The 16,841-nt window shown below is 41.4% G+C and overlaps 1 protein-coding gene across 2 annotated transcripts in view; it reads right to left on the minus strand.

Moving 5' to 3' along the window:
- LOC131591946 (xylosyl- and glucuronyltransferase LARGE1) overlaps positions 1–16,221 on the minus strand; it is a 270,653-nt gene extending 254,432 nt beyond the window's left edge. Inside the window, exons 1-2 of one of the 2 annotated variants that reach the window (XM_058863081.1) lie at positions 15,952–16,221; positions 14,011–14,097 (exon numbers count right to left, since the gene is read on the minus strand). The gene's annotated coding sequence lies outside the window, so the exon portion shown is untranslated. The remainder of the gene's footprint in view (positions 1–14,010; positions 14,098–15,951) is intronic. The other variant, XM_058863082.1, reaches the window with a different exon arrangement.
- Positions 16,222–16,841: the final 620 nt, after the last annotated feature.

The raw sequence follows: 16,841 nt of genomic DNA on the forward strand, positions 1-16,841 counted from the left end.
TCACCCTAAACACATCAAATCCTCTGAACTTCGGAAATGATGCATTATTGAAGTCACAGCAGGGAAGCCAACTCAGTTTACAGGACATAAAAGACTAGCACTGGAACAATCTTTTTCATCACAAGGTTATGGATTAAAAACAAAGGCAATGTTTTAATGTAGTGAGAAGATGCACAGTCAGAGAAAAAGCAAGGTAAAAGTGCCATTTGTACTCCTTTCCAGAATAAATTCCTTTCTAGAAAAATGCCTCTCAGACATATTTTCCACCTCAAAAACAGCACTACAATCTCATGGCACCCTGCTCCAGCATGTATCCTTTCTCCCTATTTTCCTCAGGTACTTGAGTGCACATCTGTTGGAATAAGCTGGGTGTATAAGATCTGAAATGCACTTCCATCCTTTATGGATTCTACTCCTGCATCCTTTACTACTGTAAAACTGCAGCTGCAGCAAAACTGGAAAATAAAGAAATTTTTAATTTTTTTTTCTTCTGCTTTAGATTGCTTATTTTAATATAGGCCTTTACTGGTTGCATGATCTGTCAAAAGTACACAAAGCTGCAAGTTTTACCAACCTATATTTACATATGCCAGCTACACATAATACACACTGCAGGTACAGTACATCTGTATCATACTGAAGTTTCAATATATCAAAGCACAAAATAGAAGACATTTCCATATAGTACCACCATGGAACAGAGCTAAGTGAGCAGGAAATCCTTATCTAGCTTGATCTAAGCTATTGAAAGTGAAATCAGAGGTGAAATGCATACAGTAAGGATGACTAAACCCCTAAGTGGTCCAAAATTATTTGGTTTATTACATGAATTCAAGAGACTACAATCATTCTGAACAGGCTATTATCAAATCTCTTCAGTGACAAAGCTTTCTGTTCAAGATAACAAATAAAGCAAGTGCATAAATCACAAGGATATGTGGCTTAAGGCCATTATACCAGAGGATTACAGACTGGTTTTGCATTGTCCCTCTTTGCTTTTAGTACCTCCACCTTTGTTTTAATATTGTAGCTGCTACTACTACTGCTGTATGAAGGCTCAAGTCCCCTATAGTTATGAATGGCAAACAGAAAAACCCTCTCACAGCTTAAGATAGAGTCTAGGGTAAGACTTAAAGGTACACTCAGTAAACTTAATTTAGTAGTGTGTTTCTAATGAGCTCTGCCAGTCTTGTCCAACTGTGTACGCTTTAATTACAGAGCACTGTGCTCAGCACCACAGACTGTGGTTGCCAGGCACCACGGAAGACCCATGGTTCTTGTGCTCACCATGGTGCAAACATCTAATGAAGAAACTATGTTTGTTCAAAAGGTGCTCACAAAAACCAAAGGTAAGGAAAACAAGTAGCTAAACCAGGGAGATATGTATCTGTCAACTTAACAGGCAAGTAGGGCAAACAGCAGCCACCACATGTTCGGGGATGCAACAAGAGAGTAACAGACTCTCAAATAAGACCACCACTGTTGTTAACAATATTTAGAATATTCATTACAGACCGCAGTGGGTAAATTTCTCAGAGTCCAAGTCAAAATGAAGACTTAAGAAAACATGCTCGAATTTGCAGCATACAAATTCAGATTTTATCCTGGACTCTGGATACAATGAGAAATCAATGCTCTGTTCAACCCTAAGCAGATAACTAAAAGACTTCACTAAGTATCCCACAAACCTTGTATACGTCATCATGCCACCTCACCCCATTAAAATTACAGACATCATTACAGACACATACACATTTCAATCTTTAAGAATATTTTTCAGAATACATAAATAAAAACATCCCAAACGCCTATACTACCATCAACTTTTTTTTTTTCCCCTAGTAAGAAGGTGTAAACTTTTGGTTTCAAGGCAAGCCCTCTTTCCTAGAGACATGTACACACACGTGATCCAAAATGTGGATCAAAGCTTGATCACTAAAAACATGAAGCAGTATAGCGAAAGACGGGTTCCAAAAAGTAGAAGCAAAATCAGAAGTGAGAGTTCCAGGAGGTGAAGAAGAAATACAAGCATGCTGTTCTAATCTAATAATACGAGAAAACTTGAATACTATTTACAAAACCAGAATGCTCTTCTTCCTGACTACTAAGCCACTATTCTCATAATGATAAGGAAGAAAGAAATTGGTTGGAAATCTTCAGTCCTAAATTTCTGCTTCAAAATTATGGTACTTTTCAGCAAGGCAGTTGCTGACTAAAATAAAAAGCTTAGCAAAGCTGAGCAGTAATTAAGAGATTTCATTTACAACACAATTTCACATTTGTACAGGAGGAAATATGCTTCTTACAACATGAAATTTCCCATAAAACACATGGAGAAATAACACCATCTAAGCCTTGCATTTGTCCTGTGAAATAATCCATCATCTCCTTTGGTAAATAAATATGCACTCTGTTCTGGTTTCAGCCAGGACAGGGTAAATTTCTGCAATATCCAGGAGGAACATGGTTGGGACCAGGAGGTTACTCTGTGCCACATCAGATCGTTTTCTGGGATGGAGGAAAGGGTCCTTCCCAGGGCACCACAGCATGGCAGAGGGAACAGTTGGGTATGTTGACATCTTTCTTGGATACTCTATCATTAGCATTATTACTGCTCATTTTCTTATTTCATTCAATTTCCAATAAATAGTTCATATCTCAACCTGTGACCTTTATGTTTTGTACCTTCAATTCTCCTCCCCAGCCCGTCAGCTGCAGAAATAAAAAGGCAAAGTAAGCAAGCGGCACATGGTTTGGAGTGTTCCACTGAGAACACTGAATTGGGGAATACCATTTCTAAACCAAGACACACCTGAATAAAGACAACTACTGAAGGCAAAACTTAAGAGGCAATGGAAACCACTCAGATCCAAACAAAGCAGTTCTTACAACTTTTTAGGATCATGTATTCAAGTACTGTTCCAAAATTTAAATTGACAAACATCATGCTATTACATTCCTACACAGTTGGAGCAAGCTTCTATGGCTTTGCAGTAAGCCAAATAAAATTTCCTAAGTTGTATTTACAGAAATTAGACCTATATCAGTTTATACTTTTTTTTTAAATCAGTCATTTCATTTTGTCAACCCCCAAATCTTTTAGATTCACATGCAGATAAAAATAACACAGATGAGTCTGCATTTCCTAGCTAATTAAGAACAACTGAAAAATTGCCTACAGATCACCATTTATTCTAAACAATTTCCTAGGAGTTAATGACCTTACAGATGAGAATTTTGACTATGTAACATTCCATACTTACCTTCACCTCAAAGGAAGATATTCCTAATAGACACAGAGAATTCATTGATTTTCAGTTTAATATATAGATATAAACATGGGACAGTTAGACATGTCAGTGTTCAAATTTGGTTTCTATAGAACTTCTTCCTTCCATCTGTAGTTTCACAATGGCAACAAATTTTACATTAACTGTGCCAAGAGAATCTCTACTTTATTTAAACATTCAGTTTTTTAAAATAAATAAATACCCATGAATCCAAAACTTCACTCTACCTGTTAGATACAGACATGCAGGCAGAGAAAAGAAAAACTCCACCAAATGAAACAGCGCCTTGGACATCCAGTGATGCTCAGAGAGATTAATTAAATGCATCAAGCACAGCCCATTTTGCATTCTGATACAACAATCTCAGATACACTCCGATGCCAGCCCTTAGCAAAGCAGCTTCTACAATCCTTTGCCTGCATCAAAAAGATACTCCTAAGCCACAGTATTAGAGCAAAAGCTCTCCTATCCATAAGCCAAAAATTCCTAAAATAACTGCATCCCCTCTAGTTTTCACACAAAGTATAAGCCATGACAAGAACATCTCTAATGAAAATTAGTTCTAAGTGAAAGCAAGAATACTTAGCACCTTTCTTGTGCATTTCAGCTTTCAAAAACACTTCGCAAATATTAACATGCCAAGATATAAAAGCACCATTGTTTCAGTGAATGGCGGTAAAAAGAGGATGCAGAAGTTTGTAGCAAAATGGATGGATAGCTGCTATTTTAGTTTTGTAAACTGTGGCTTCATTTCCATCAATGATGCATCAAAACAGGTTCTGCAGTACTAGAACAAGAAGTACTTTATTACTGAATATTGAGAGATTCTGGCAGACCTGGTTTCATTTCAATTCTAATACTTTTTCCACTGAAATTCCTCTTGCTTTTCTCAAATTAAACCTGCAACACCTTTTTTCATTCTATACCACTATGAAAAAAACTTCTACATTTTTATTAGTATGTGTTTTTCCTTTGCAATTACCATGACTGCCTTTCCAAAGGCACATGTGTCCAGTAGAGTCAGGATGTTAGATAAAAAGATGTAATTTGTTCAAGTTTGCTCATTACACACCCTGCTGAATTCCATTTTTTTTTTTTCCTAGGGTGCTGTGTGGCTCTTTAGCCACCTGTAATAGGAAAAACTTATTCAAAAAATTGATCACAAAGCAGTATCTGCTACATTGATATTCATTTGGGGAGTCAAATACCACTAATGTAGATAAATGTTGGGATGTCTTTGGAGAACTCTATGCCATCCCAAATCATCACTGTATGCATGCCAGTATTCACACAAAACTGGTAGCTAATGGACAGTGAGTTAATCCCAAACACCAGGACTCTCACAGTTCCTCATCTGTACTGGTTAGTACCCCACTCACTCCACTATCAGCAGCACTGATTTGAGGGAGACAGAATATAGAAAAAGTAAAGAATGGCCAAGTTTTTCACGTTGGTATTGAATGCCCAGCTCAAGGCCCTGGAACCTGGCAGAAACATTCCCATTCAGGTTCTGAGGAGGGCTTTGAAAAATTAGGAGCTTGAACTTGATATTGAGAAAGGAACAGAAGCTAGCTAAGAACAAGAGGCACAGTTTTCACATCCTCCCACTGCTCAGCCTAGCTCAGCACGCTTGATTACTAGTGGGAATTTGCACTGGGTTACCTCAGTCAATTCAGATGAAAGGTCCAGTCAGCAGAAAAGGCATGGAAGTTGGCTCCAGGTTAGCATTTGACAGGACTACCTGACTGAAAACATCCTAAGATATCATGTAACAATCTCCTTGGGTAGAACTAAGGAGGACTTGAACATGGAAAAAAACCAGAACAATTAGAGCTATTTCTCACTAGAAAGATGGAAATCAATATGACAAACAGATCCTGAAAATGCTTATGTCTTAATAGGGTTATCTCTGACCTGCTGAAAAACCAGTGCTCAATCCACTAAAACCACCAGAAATTCCACTTTGTTCTGATTAATCAAGACACGAAGTCCTAAAACTTATCTCAGTACCTGACTCAAAACAGACCAAATGGAACGAATTTGTGGTGACCAATATAGCTGTATCACAGACTCAGAGATGCATGGTGAATACAGGTAAAGAAAAGACAAAAAATACAAGGAGACTTACATTTCTTGCTATCTGTGATGAATGACTCAGTTCCTGCCATGTTAGATGCATTTCATCTTCATAAATTACCAGCACATGGCAGGTGCACTGGGACCTGTCTCAATCCTGCTAAAGGTTTTTGTTTAGATAATAGAAAAATGGTATTAAATACTACTGTAATTTAGCACTTTCAAATTGAATATAAAAATAGACTTAAAATACCACATCAATTAAAAAAAAAATGCAATCTAACAGAGAAAATCAGTTATGTCCCAAAACTACAGTGATTTTTTTCAGAATCATTCCACATTGCTGCTTTCAGTAGATCCCAACACAGGAATACAGACTGTATTTTTTCCAAAGGCATTTTAACAAACAAAGCCACCATCAAATAAGCAGGCATTACTCAAACAACAATTACTGAGATTAAAAGTACATTCTAAAAAATTTTAAAAAGGTGAAAAGTACAAACTACCAGTTTTCAAACACTTCAGCACACTCTTCTGTATTTTCTAAGCACTTTTGGGCAGGAGTGCTTTCCAGCATTGGGAATTTCTGACACCCCAGCCATGTTGGTTGATGGTGTGAAGAGTGACTGCTGATTGACGTCACTTGGCCAGCAGAAGCTGCCACACTAGTCACAGTTATACTGGCAAAAACAGTGCTTTCATCTGAATTGCTTCCCTCTGTGGTGGAATTTATTTTTTGCATGAATAAACATCAATATTGTAAACAGGAGGAATTCAAGATTTATGTGGAGTTTCACAGTTATAAAATGCTGGGATAAATGGAGGCACGTTACAATGTCTTGTATGAGTAGAGTGCTGCAAAGGAGGGATACAAGACCTTTGGGAAGGGCAAGTCAGAAGGACCTAGAGCTGGAGTTACCTTTCATGACAGAGGCATCAGAAAACACGGAGCTTCATCTGGGCATGGATGATGAGCTAAGTGAGAGCTTACAGGCACAGATTAGAGAGCAGACCAGTACGGATGACACTGTAGCGAGTGAGCATCTGCCGCAGGGCACCTGGCCAGGAAATCAAGTGGATAAGGCCCTCTACAGACAGGGAGCAGCAACCTCACAATCACAGGCCCTGGTCCTCGTTGGGGAGGACTTAAACCACTCTGGTGTCTGCAGGAAGGACAACACAGCTAGGGATAAACATCCAGAGCTCTCCCAGAGAGCACTGAGAGATTCCTGACCCAAGTGATAGCAGAGCCAACAGCAAGGCACTCTGTGCTGGACCTCATACTTACTAAAAAAAGGAAGGGCTCCTTGGGGACATGAAGGTCATAGGCAGCCTTAAGTTGCAGTGACCCTGGTGGCATTCACAACACCAACAGGAGAGAGAAGGGCAAGAAACCAAGATCACAGGCCTGGCATTCAGGATAGCAGACTTTGGTCTCTCTGGGGACCTGCTTGAAAACAGCCTCATGGCATAGAGCTCTGGAGGGAAAGAGGGGTCAGAGAAAGCTGCTTGATACTCAAGGACCACCTCCTCCAAACTCAAGAAGCGTTCATCCCAAAGAGCAGGGAGTCACACAAAAATTCCAGGAGGCCTATACAGATGAAAAAGGAGATCCTGGCAAAACTTAAACACAAAAAGAAAGCATCCAATATGAGGAAGCAGGAACAGGCAGACTGGAAGGAGTACAGAGACACTGCCTGAGCATGCAGAAATGCAGTCAGGAAAGTCAGAGCCCACCTGGAGCTAAAACTAGCGAGGAATGTCAAGAATAAGTATCTGAAGAAAGGGTATAAAGATGGTAGAGGCAGATCTTTCTCAGTGATCCTGTTCAGCAACAGGAAAAGAAGCAACGTGCACTAACTGAAACACAGGAGTCCCTCTGAACATCAGGAAAACACTTTTTTACCATGAGGGTGACTGAGCCCAGGCACAGGTTGCCCGGAGAGATTGTGAGTCCTGAAGATACTCAAAAACCATCTGGGTTTCATCCTAGGCAACTGGCTCTAGGTGGCCCTGCTTGAGCAAGGCTGATGGACCAGACAGCCTCCAGCAGTCCCTTCCAACCTCAACCATTACCTGATTCTTTTAAAGCACTGCTGCTCCAGAAACCTTCCAGACACAAACCAGCTGGTTCAGACCAGCCTTCCTGACCATAAAGTGTCCTTCGGTACACTCAATGTACTTGTGCTTCACCCAGCATGCAGTGAGCTCTCTCTCAACCAGAGCCTCTAGGCATTTTAATAAAATGAATAAACAACTGCTTTCTATATTACATTCACCATTCCACTACTTCAACCAGAATGTCAAAAATCTTTTCTCAGATCATATTACTTTCATATACTGCAACTTAAAGTATGAAGTTAAGGGCCAAAGGAAAAGAAAAAAATCTTAACAGAAACAAAACTCGGGCCTTTCTTAACATATCAATGTCCAATAGCAGGACAGATGAAACTGAGGAACAAAACTCAAACGCATGAAGTAAGATATGCTATAAATTTAATTATTTCAAAGAATTCCTGATACTAACCTCAGATCCAGAAATCTTTACCGCCGATGTGTAATACAGCATTTTTTAAACTGAGAACAGAAAGGGAAGAAACTCACCATGAAAAATTTGAAGACCTTTAGGATGTCAGAAAAATCTGTTCTCTATCAAACTACATAACCTTCAGACACCTTGCAAACATGGATTTACCTCAATTCTGTTTCTCTCATTCTCTCCACCCCTACACCCTTAAGAAATTTGCCCAGAACATGGCACTAGCTCTCTGTTCAGAAAAATGCTGTGTCTGCCCCTGCTTATTATGGCTCAAAGCTGATATAAAATGATGCAATCAACAGAATTGCCATATTTTTAATCTAGTTAACATGTGTCAATATTTCAGTGGAAACTCTGGCTTCCTTACTGTTCATTTATGGTGACTTTTCTTCTAAATGGCAGTGGCCTTTTCCAGTTACTTTCTCTAGGCTGTCAGCACCACCTGACCATAGACAAACTCCATATATATTAAAGAACAATAACCTACAACTTGTAAATACCAAGATACATATTAACTTACTCCTTCAAGCATTTTCCTATTTCTTTCTTTAAGAGTTGTATTATTTTCCATTTTCGAGAAGTAATATACATTCCTTTCTTCAGTGTGGTCACAGTACCACCTCTAAATCAACAGAGTATTTGCAAATTTCACTTTGATCCATTTATTTTGTCTGTTTTCCATCTGTCACCTAACTTTTGCTTATTTAAGATGCACATAAATTCTGAATATTTACACAATATAATTATTGTATGCTGAGTATCATTAGGGACTTGGTTTCATCATCTAAGGCACAACTGTATTAAGCAATAGTTCTTGTCAAAGACATTGGAATTTTCACATGTTTAAGGCACAGGACAGTGACTCTTTCAGGAAACCAGAGTTCTGCTCTTTGTTTTTTTGATTAACCACTCGGGCAACTTTCCTCAAATCACTTCACCTGCAGTGCATCACTGTGTTGTCACAGAATGGGTTTATCCTTCTACACTGTCATTTTCCTCACTCTAAGCAGCTCTGTAAAGCATTCAGGAACCTACTGATTTATTTCCACAACACGTCTAAGACTAGGAAATTGGCACAGTTATTCCGCGTATGAAAAATACTGTCGTCAGTTTCCGTTCCCTACATGCTAGTGGCACAATATTACTATTTTTGCTCATCTTAAGAAAGAAAAAATGGTAGGAACATATTTCTTCTCAACCCATTCACCAACTGTGCACAGTTAATTCACATTGCAACAGTAATATAAACCAAGATTACTAAGCTTACTAAACAGCACCTCAGATGCTTTTAGAATATGATGCAGCTGGATATACCTCAGGTGCCAGGCTGAGAGTAGTGGTGTGAGAGTAGTGGCAACTGGTAGCACGAACAAATTGAGATTTTAAGTCCAACTTCCCCAGCACAGCACACAAAAGGAAAGGGCAAGACTCTGGATAGCAACAGCAGAGATGAAAATTGCAAAACTGATAACCATATTGCAAGGCATTACTATGCATGGTTCTCCACTCTCCAAACCAGCTGGAGAGCATCCTGATTTTGGCCATGCAGGAATCATTCCCAAAGCAATGCCTTCATGGGGAAAGAAGGTATTCCAACAACGAAGGATCTACATGGCTACCACAAACAGTGTAAGTCTGAATGACCCCAGAAGTTTGCTAGAAGCTGCTATTTTCATCTAGCAGCCTTTAAGCTGCAGCAGCATTATAGTGGGAACAAGGGAAAAGGCAGGCAGACTGTAATGTTTGGAAGGAAAGGTAGGAACTTTAGCCATTGTGGCTATATTCCCTTCTTCACTCCTGAGGTCTGAGAGTAACCATGCAAGGATGTGAATTTATTTCCATACACATTGCTTCTTTCTCAAAGTACCTGCTCATCACCAAGTGGTTTGGCTTAGCCACTAGCATGTCCTACGTTCCAATACACTCAGTATCTATAGTGATTTTTTTTCCTTCTTTCTTCATTTGTAGCACCCCCACTCGTGACAACATGAACCTCAATGAGGACGACATCACGAAATAAAAGCTTTTACCACTTCTTAAACTGATCATTTTTGCTTTGTGGAAGTTAATGTCAACATGCAGCTCTCCTAGAACTAAAAATTGTTCACTACATCATCACCTACTGATTTCTACTACTTGGAATAGTCACTGAAGAGGAAAAGACTTCTCATAAATGCAGTTGATATTAAAGAGCTCTGGAAGATCAAGATCAAGGACATAAGTTATAACATATTCCAATAATAGCAACAGAAAAGTGTCCACCTTTACAGGGAACTCATTCTTCAATGCTCCAATTCTCTACTTTGAAAAAATAGCATCTAATTGTACGGTATGCTCAATATGGAAGAATCCAAAAATACAGACAATTGCACCCTTCTAAAGTAGTAGGAACCATCTTTATCTCATTTAAGAATTCCCAAGCATGCCAGCCAATATTTTATATCTGAAAATTTGTCTTACAGGAATGACAACCTACAGGTTTGAATCTGAGTCACGCTCTAGAACCAGTTTTAGGATTGAAAAATGGTGAGACTACAGAAATTCAGAATTTAACTGCTGTTTGAAGAGCCTCATTTGAATGCCAATTCATTTTTATATAAAAATACCAGGAAGCCTCATACATCCCTTTTGTTAACAAAACAATGAAAGCTAATATTCTTAAGAATAACACGAACTAAAGACCATATATTTGGGTATTTAAAAATGTGAAAATGATGGGTTTTCATTTCTTATTTTTATCCACTGGCATACACCTTTCTAGCACCTTTCTATCAGTAAAAAGATACTGAATTAAACAGATTCATACACTGAAGTCAGCTAATTTTTAAACATAAAATCCCATTTGCAGTACTGATTAGAAGCAGCATTAACTGAAGACAGAAGAGCAAACAATCACCAAGAGAATTTAGCACTGAGGTTCAGGGGGACTGCAGGGGAGTCAGAAAGAGGAAGACAATGAAAACTCACCAGAAGGAGCTGGATTGAGAAGTCTAAATATCAACTGAAAACATCACCTCATTTGACTAGTTGTCAATTCTTACTCACCCTATTCCACCATTCAATAACACTTTATATTCCACAATGAGAAACACTCATTTCTCCAAACTGACAACTTAAATTCATCCCTAATTCCATTTAGAAATTGTAAGCAGTTTCATATTTCAAAAAATAAACCGAAGTCTACAATTCCTTCCATTAATTTCTCTGCCCTTTCTCTTCTTTTCCTCTTGTGTCCCACTAAAACAAAATCCTTCATTTCTCTTTGTATTTAAATGAACATTCCACTGTAACAATTTCTAGTTTTCTCCTAGTCCTAAGTCTTAGCTGCCAAATGCCTATCAGCAGATCAAATCTAAAAGCTAAAGTAGAAGTGAAATGTTGATACTCCGTATGTTAATATTTCATTCATAAACTGCAGAGGAACTCTTGAGAGATGCAACTCAACAACTTAACTTCCCTGGAAGTTTTAAGCAGCAGAAAATTTCTTGTGAAGGAGGCAGAGGGTTGCTTAAAATAATTACTTTTTTTTTTTTTTCTGAACACGTGTTTTCTTGTAACTATCACTGCAGATGAGTGAAAGCAGGTTTTCACTGATATGGGGGTTGTCCTCATTTAAGAAAGGTCTGATTTATGTATTTTATTTAGATATATTAGATTTATCTATTTTATTTAGTGATGTTACCACTGCTACTTGCAGTTTGGCCAAACAACAGCAGATCAGAAATTGTTACAATTTCTCTAATTTTCATAGATTCCTGGGAAAACAGTAAAGCAGGCCACTCTTCCTTGATGTGACCCTTGACAAGCTGCCTCTCAGCCAGCACACATAGTCTTGGTCATCATGTTCAATTCTTCCCAGAGGATAAAAAATTGGTATAGATGTGGAGTAGCAGAAATGACTCATCAATACACAAAAATGCACGGGAGAAGACCAGCAATGGCATCTATCTTCTAGCACTCGCTAGTCAAGACACTAGAGTTACACAATCAGATCTGACTTTTTGCTATAGTACTGGCTGGGCATTGCTGGGGTTCTTTTGGATAATTTTAAGCGTAGCTTCTACCCAGTTAACTCCACTGTTGTGGAAATAGTAGCCATATCCAAGAAAGAAGGTGATGTGGATGCTACTGTAAACTTTATCAGACCTAGTCAGATCTACAAATTAGAATGAGTAATGGAACTATTTTACACTGTTCGCTTCTAATTCTGACACAGATGGCACTTAAACAAGGATTCCAGCCTTGGCAGATTTCTTCAAAGTCAGTGCCAAGGCCAGGATAATCCTTTCTAGCAATTTTCTCCTTGATTTTTGAGCCACCGACTTCCAAATAAAATAGAATTTCTTATCTGCTACTCCCTTTCTACAGTCATGCATTGAACAAGCTCTGACAAGACAGGACAGACCTTCAAATATTGAACCAAGTGACACCAAAAGGGTCATGAATACCTACAAGGTACAACCCTCATTTTTTACCTTTATCTTCAGGTGGGTGTATCACAAGGAAGAGAAAAATTAGGGATCCAATGAAAAGGAAATAAAAAAAGGAAAAGTAAAAATATCTTCCTTGAGGTAGTTCTGACTCTCCAGCTCTTAAATTATGCCAAGTGTGGGATTAATGAACAATGACTGTTTTTAAGGCCAGCATTAATGAACAATGGTTGTTTTTTAAAGCCAGCATTCACTGTAAAAAGGAAGATGAACCAAACACAGACAACAGAGCAAAAATAGTGCAATGGACATGTGTGCGTGTTTCCTTGCAATGAACATTGTGTATGTTTCCTTACACAAAATGACTTTTCAGAAAGTTCTATACCCACAGCATTAGGCAAATAAACAACAGAGCCAGTTCTGAAGAGAATGGAGACAAACTCATGAAGAATAACCAACTGCAAATTTGCACCGGCCATTATGTTCTCTTCTCACACGAATCTTAATGTCATCAGCACAGACACAGGAAAAGGAGATACACCAGAAATCTCATATCCTTAAAACAGACATTTTGTTAATTTATTCTAATACAGATGATGAAAAGTCTTCAAAACTGACAAGAGCTCATTAGCATAGGCTTTCATACAAGACACAAAATAAGGATAATGTAACATTTTTTTAAATAATAAATTGCTGTTCTGCATCTAGACAAACACTCCCATCAACATCAATAGGAATTTTCATGTAGAGAGAGCTTAGCATGCAGTGCAAAGACTTTCTAGTCAGATTATGATTTTTAGCAATTATTAGCCTTTATAAACATCAGACAAAAAAAACTAAACTTGTTTTATTGTTTTTGTGCCTGAGTTTGTTTTTTAAGATTGCTCTTATAAGGCCACATTAAAAAAATAAAAAATAATCAGACAAAGGATAAAAGAGGAGAGTATGGGTCTATTAACAACTGATTGTTTATCCTAGGTAAAAACAAAAGCCACACGTTTGAGCAGAAAGTAGTCTCATGAGTTCAAAATCATTGTTTTTAAGAACACTTCAGTTCAGTGAGTTAAGTGCACTTGGGAGATGCCTAATTTCACACTTTTCTAAAATAATTAATTCAGAAGGAATACTACTTTTACTAATATTAAAGTCCTACGCACTGAAATTTCAGATCAAGCCTCTGACAGATCTTAATGTTTCCAACAGGCAAGCAGTCATTCATCACTGCTCTGCACTCTGGCTTTCTGAGGACTGTGCTCTGAAATTTCTGCAGATTGAATAGCTGATACAGAGAATTCAAGATATAAGTAATATTACTTTCAGTGCTCCTTTAACAAAAATCAGTGCATATTTCTCCAGACTTGAGAAAACTTACAATCTTCTCACGTCATCTAAACAACAAAGAAAAGAAGTTGTCATGTGTATTTCAGGCATTAAAAAAAAGTATCTTGCTCTATCTGCCATTCAAATACCTCCAAGCTATGCTTTCCCTACCAGCAACTGAGAAGAGGGTATATACTTCAAACACAAAAGATGCCATACACAACATAACCCAAAAATCATGAGAATTAAACATCAACAGGATAGCGAGAAGGCACCAGCTACTAATGCAGGCAATTAAAAGCCAAAAAAAAAAAAAAAAAAAAAAAAGGGGACAAAAAAATCAAAACCAACCTACCAATCCAATTATCCATCAGAGACTCTGCAGTTACTGCGGCTCTTACATGACTTGCAGCCTTTCTGATCAAGGGCCGTCACAGGACACCTAAGCAGTAAGAATTTCACATTTCAAACTTGGAATACCTACCAGCAATTGCCAGTTTTCAAGAAGTATAAGGATACCTGCTTCACATTTCTTCATTTTAAAAAAACTGAAACACAGTGAAGATATTCAAGGCATGGGTTTTTTGTTACTTTGTCCTACTCCTATAAGTAAACTAACCTCAGATAATCTATCTCTTTTGCAGCAGGGAGCAAAATGACTTTGTTAGAAGACCCTATGCCCTTAACTCATCACCCAAGTTTCTACATATGATTTCTCCTCTAAGCTTACAGTAAAATGACAGAACTCCAAAAAGCTAGAAAAAATAACATTTCATAGGTATTATCACAATAGTCTGTGCATTTTCACCACTGAATGAGGGGAAGAAGCCCACCCAAACCAGTCCCCCTAGCGTCTCTAAGCAGTGGGAGTCTGAAAAGATGTGGCAAATCACTACTCTGCCTTTTTGTGCATGAGGCCAGCTTTTTATTTTTGTTTTGGGGTTTTTTTTCCTGGTAGAAGACATAAACCCTTATAGAAACGAGGCAACCTTTCAACCCATTTATCAAATTTCCCGCTGCTTCTATTTCTGAACAAGTTTAAAAAATATTTTGTACACAGAAAATTAAATCTGTATCCAGCAGGTATCATTGAATAAAATATGCTGACCTGTTGGCAACTGCCAGGTCTGATTTTAATACAGCACTTTATTTAGCCTGGTGCTTTCTGCTCTTTTCAGCATTTCCAGCACTAATACTGTCTAAAAAGAAGCTAAAAATGTTTAAAAGACATTTGATTTATTGCCATTTCCAACCTGGCATCCACACTTTCCCGAATACACGCATGACAATCAGTGCTGTGAAAATGTTTCCTGTAGTAATTTTAAGCGTCCTATGTGGATACATACAGAAAAAGGTAAGACCTTCAAACAACTGTTCAAATGTCTCCGCTGGCTAATTTTCATTTAAAAAACGCACGTAGGGGAAAAGTAGACTTTATATGCTGTGTACCAGTACCTCTGTTCTAAGTTGAACAAAGCAGAAGACACTGTACTCAGGTGAAAACACAAAAATCGCTTGTCTGATGCTCCACAAAGAAGAAAAACCACTTGCTTACTAAAACTGGGCACAGCAGAAAAACTAGGAATGTCTCCAAAAAGTGTTACATAAGGCATTGTCAAACTTCACGTCACCTCCACAGGGCTGCAAGTTGCTATTTTCCCCCCATCCCCCGGTGCGCAGGGATTAACGAGCTAAATGACACAGTTGTCGGATAAGAGGTAATAGCAGAAGCCTTCCCAAAGGAGCGCTCCCCGGGCTGGAGGCTTGCAGGGAAGCCTGGCGGGTGATGGGGAAGTCACCCTGCTCGGCTCGGCGTCCCAGCCCAACTCCGGCTCTGCCCCCGGCTCCCGTTCCGGCGGGCAGAGCGCTCACACCCCGCGGCTCGACTCCCTCCGTCGCACCCGCGGCCGCCGGCCCCGGCTCTGCCGGCCGCGGAGCAGCGGCACTCGGCGGGACCCAGCCGAAGCGGGGCTGGAGCCGGCGCGCAGCCCGGCCGGAGCGGAGAGCGTGCGGCGCCGAGCCAGCGAGCGGAGCGCCGAGGGGAGCGGAGGAACCTCCCTCGGCCGGGGGGACGTGCCCCTTTGTGCCGGGAAGCGACACGCGCGCGTCCGCCTGAGCATCTTTCGATTCCGGATCTGATGGGGATTAAAATCCAGCACATAAAGATGCCAGCCCGGCCCTCTGGACCCGGGTGCCCCCTCCCCGGACTGCTGGAAGAGACACTCACCGATTGTTTCTTGCCCTCCCCCGCCCCTCACCTCCAAAAGCAGCAGAGACTGGACGAGAAGGCACTTACCTTCTCCGGGTGGCTCCCGGGCCGCCGGGACGGGCGCTCAGCGCCCGCCGCTCCGGGCAGGCAAGCGGTGCTTCCCCCTCCTCTGCTCCAGGCGGGCAGCTCCAGCTCCGTCCCCGCAGCCCGGCGTCCCGGAGGTGTCAGCCAGCGGGTCCCAGCTCGGGCGGCAGCTCCACTCTCCCCGGGACGAGGAGCCGCTAACGGTGGGAGGAGGAGGAGGGCGGTGGGGAGGTCCCGACTCTTCCCGGGATGCGCCGCCGAGGTGGCCGCCTCCTCCGCCGCCCAGCTCAGCTCAGCTCAGCTCTCCCCGGGGCCTGCCCGCCCCGCGCTGTCCCGAGGTGCAGCCCGGCCGCGTCCGTCCGTCCCGCTCGCCTTCCCCCGCCCCTCTCCCCGGCGGCGAACCGCGCGGCGCACAGGCCCCGCCGGCGGCCAGGAGGACCCGCGGGCGACGGGGGATTCCGGCCCAGCCTCCTGCCCTCTCCCCGGGGCCTGGTGCACACTCTCCGCGGGGAGAAGAGGCCCTGCCCCGGCCTGGCGATCAGCTCCGGGAAGGTCACCGGCACCGCGGAGCCGAGCACGGAGAGGCTCCCACCGGCACCGCCGCGGTCGCCGCTATTGCTGCCGGCCCGGCGTCAGCGACCGCTGGGTGCCGCGCTCCGACCGGGTTCGCTCCGTGCTCGTGCCTGACGACCGCCTCCGAATCTGAGTGCCAGGCTGCCCCCTTCCCCTTCCTTCCTTCCTTCCTCGCCTCCCGCCCCTTCCCCGCTGTCAGCCTTCCCCCGCCGGCTCCCTCCGGTGCCAGGCTGCCCCCTGCGGGTGTCGCGGCCGCGGCTGCCCGCCCGGCGGGCCGGGGCCGAGGCGGAGCCGGGAGCGGCCGCCGCTGCTGCTCGGCG

Source organism: Poecile atricapillus, chromosome W (assembly GCF_030490865.1).
Source record: "Poecile atricapillus isolate bPoeAtr1 chromosome W, bPoeAtr1.hap1, whole genome shotgun sequence".
NCBI classification, from domain to species: Eukaryota; Metazoa; Chordata; class Aves; order Passeriformes; family Paridae; genus Poecile; species Poecile atricapillus.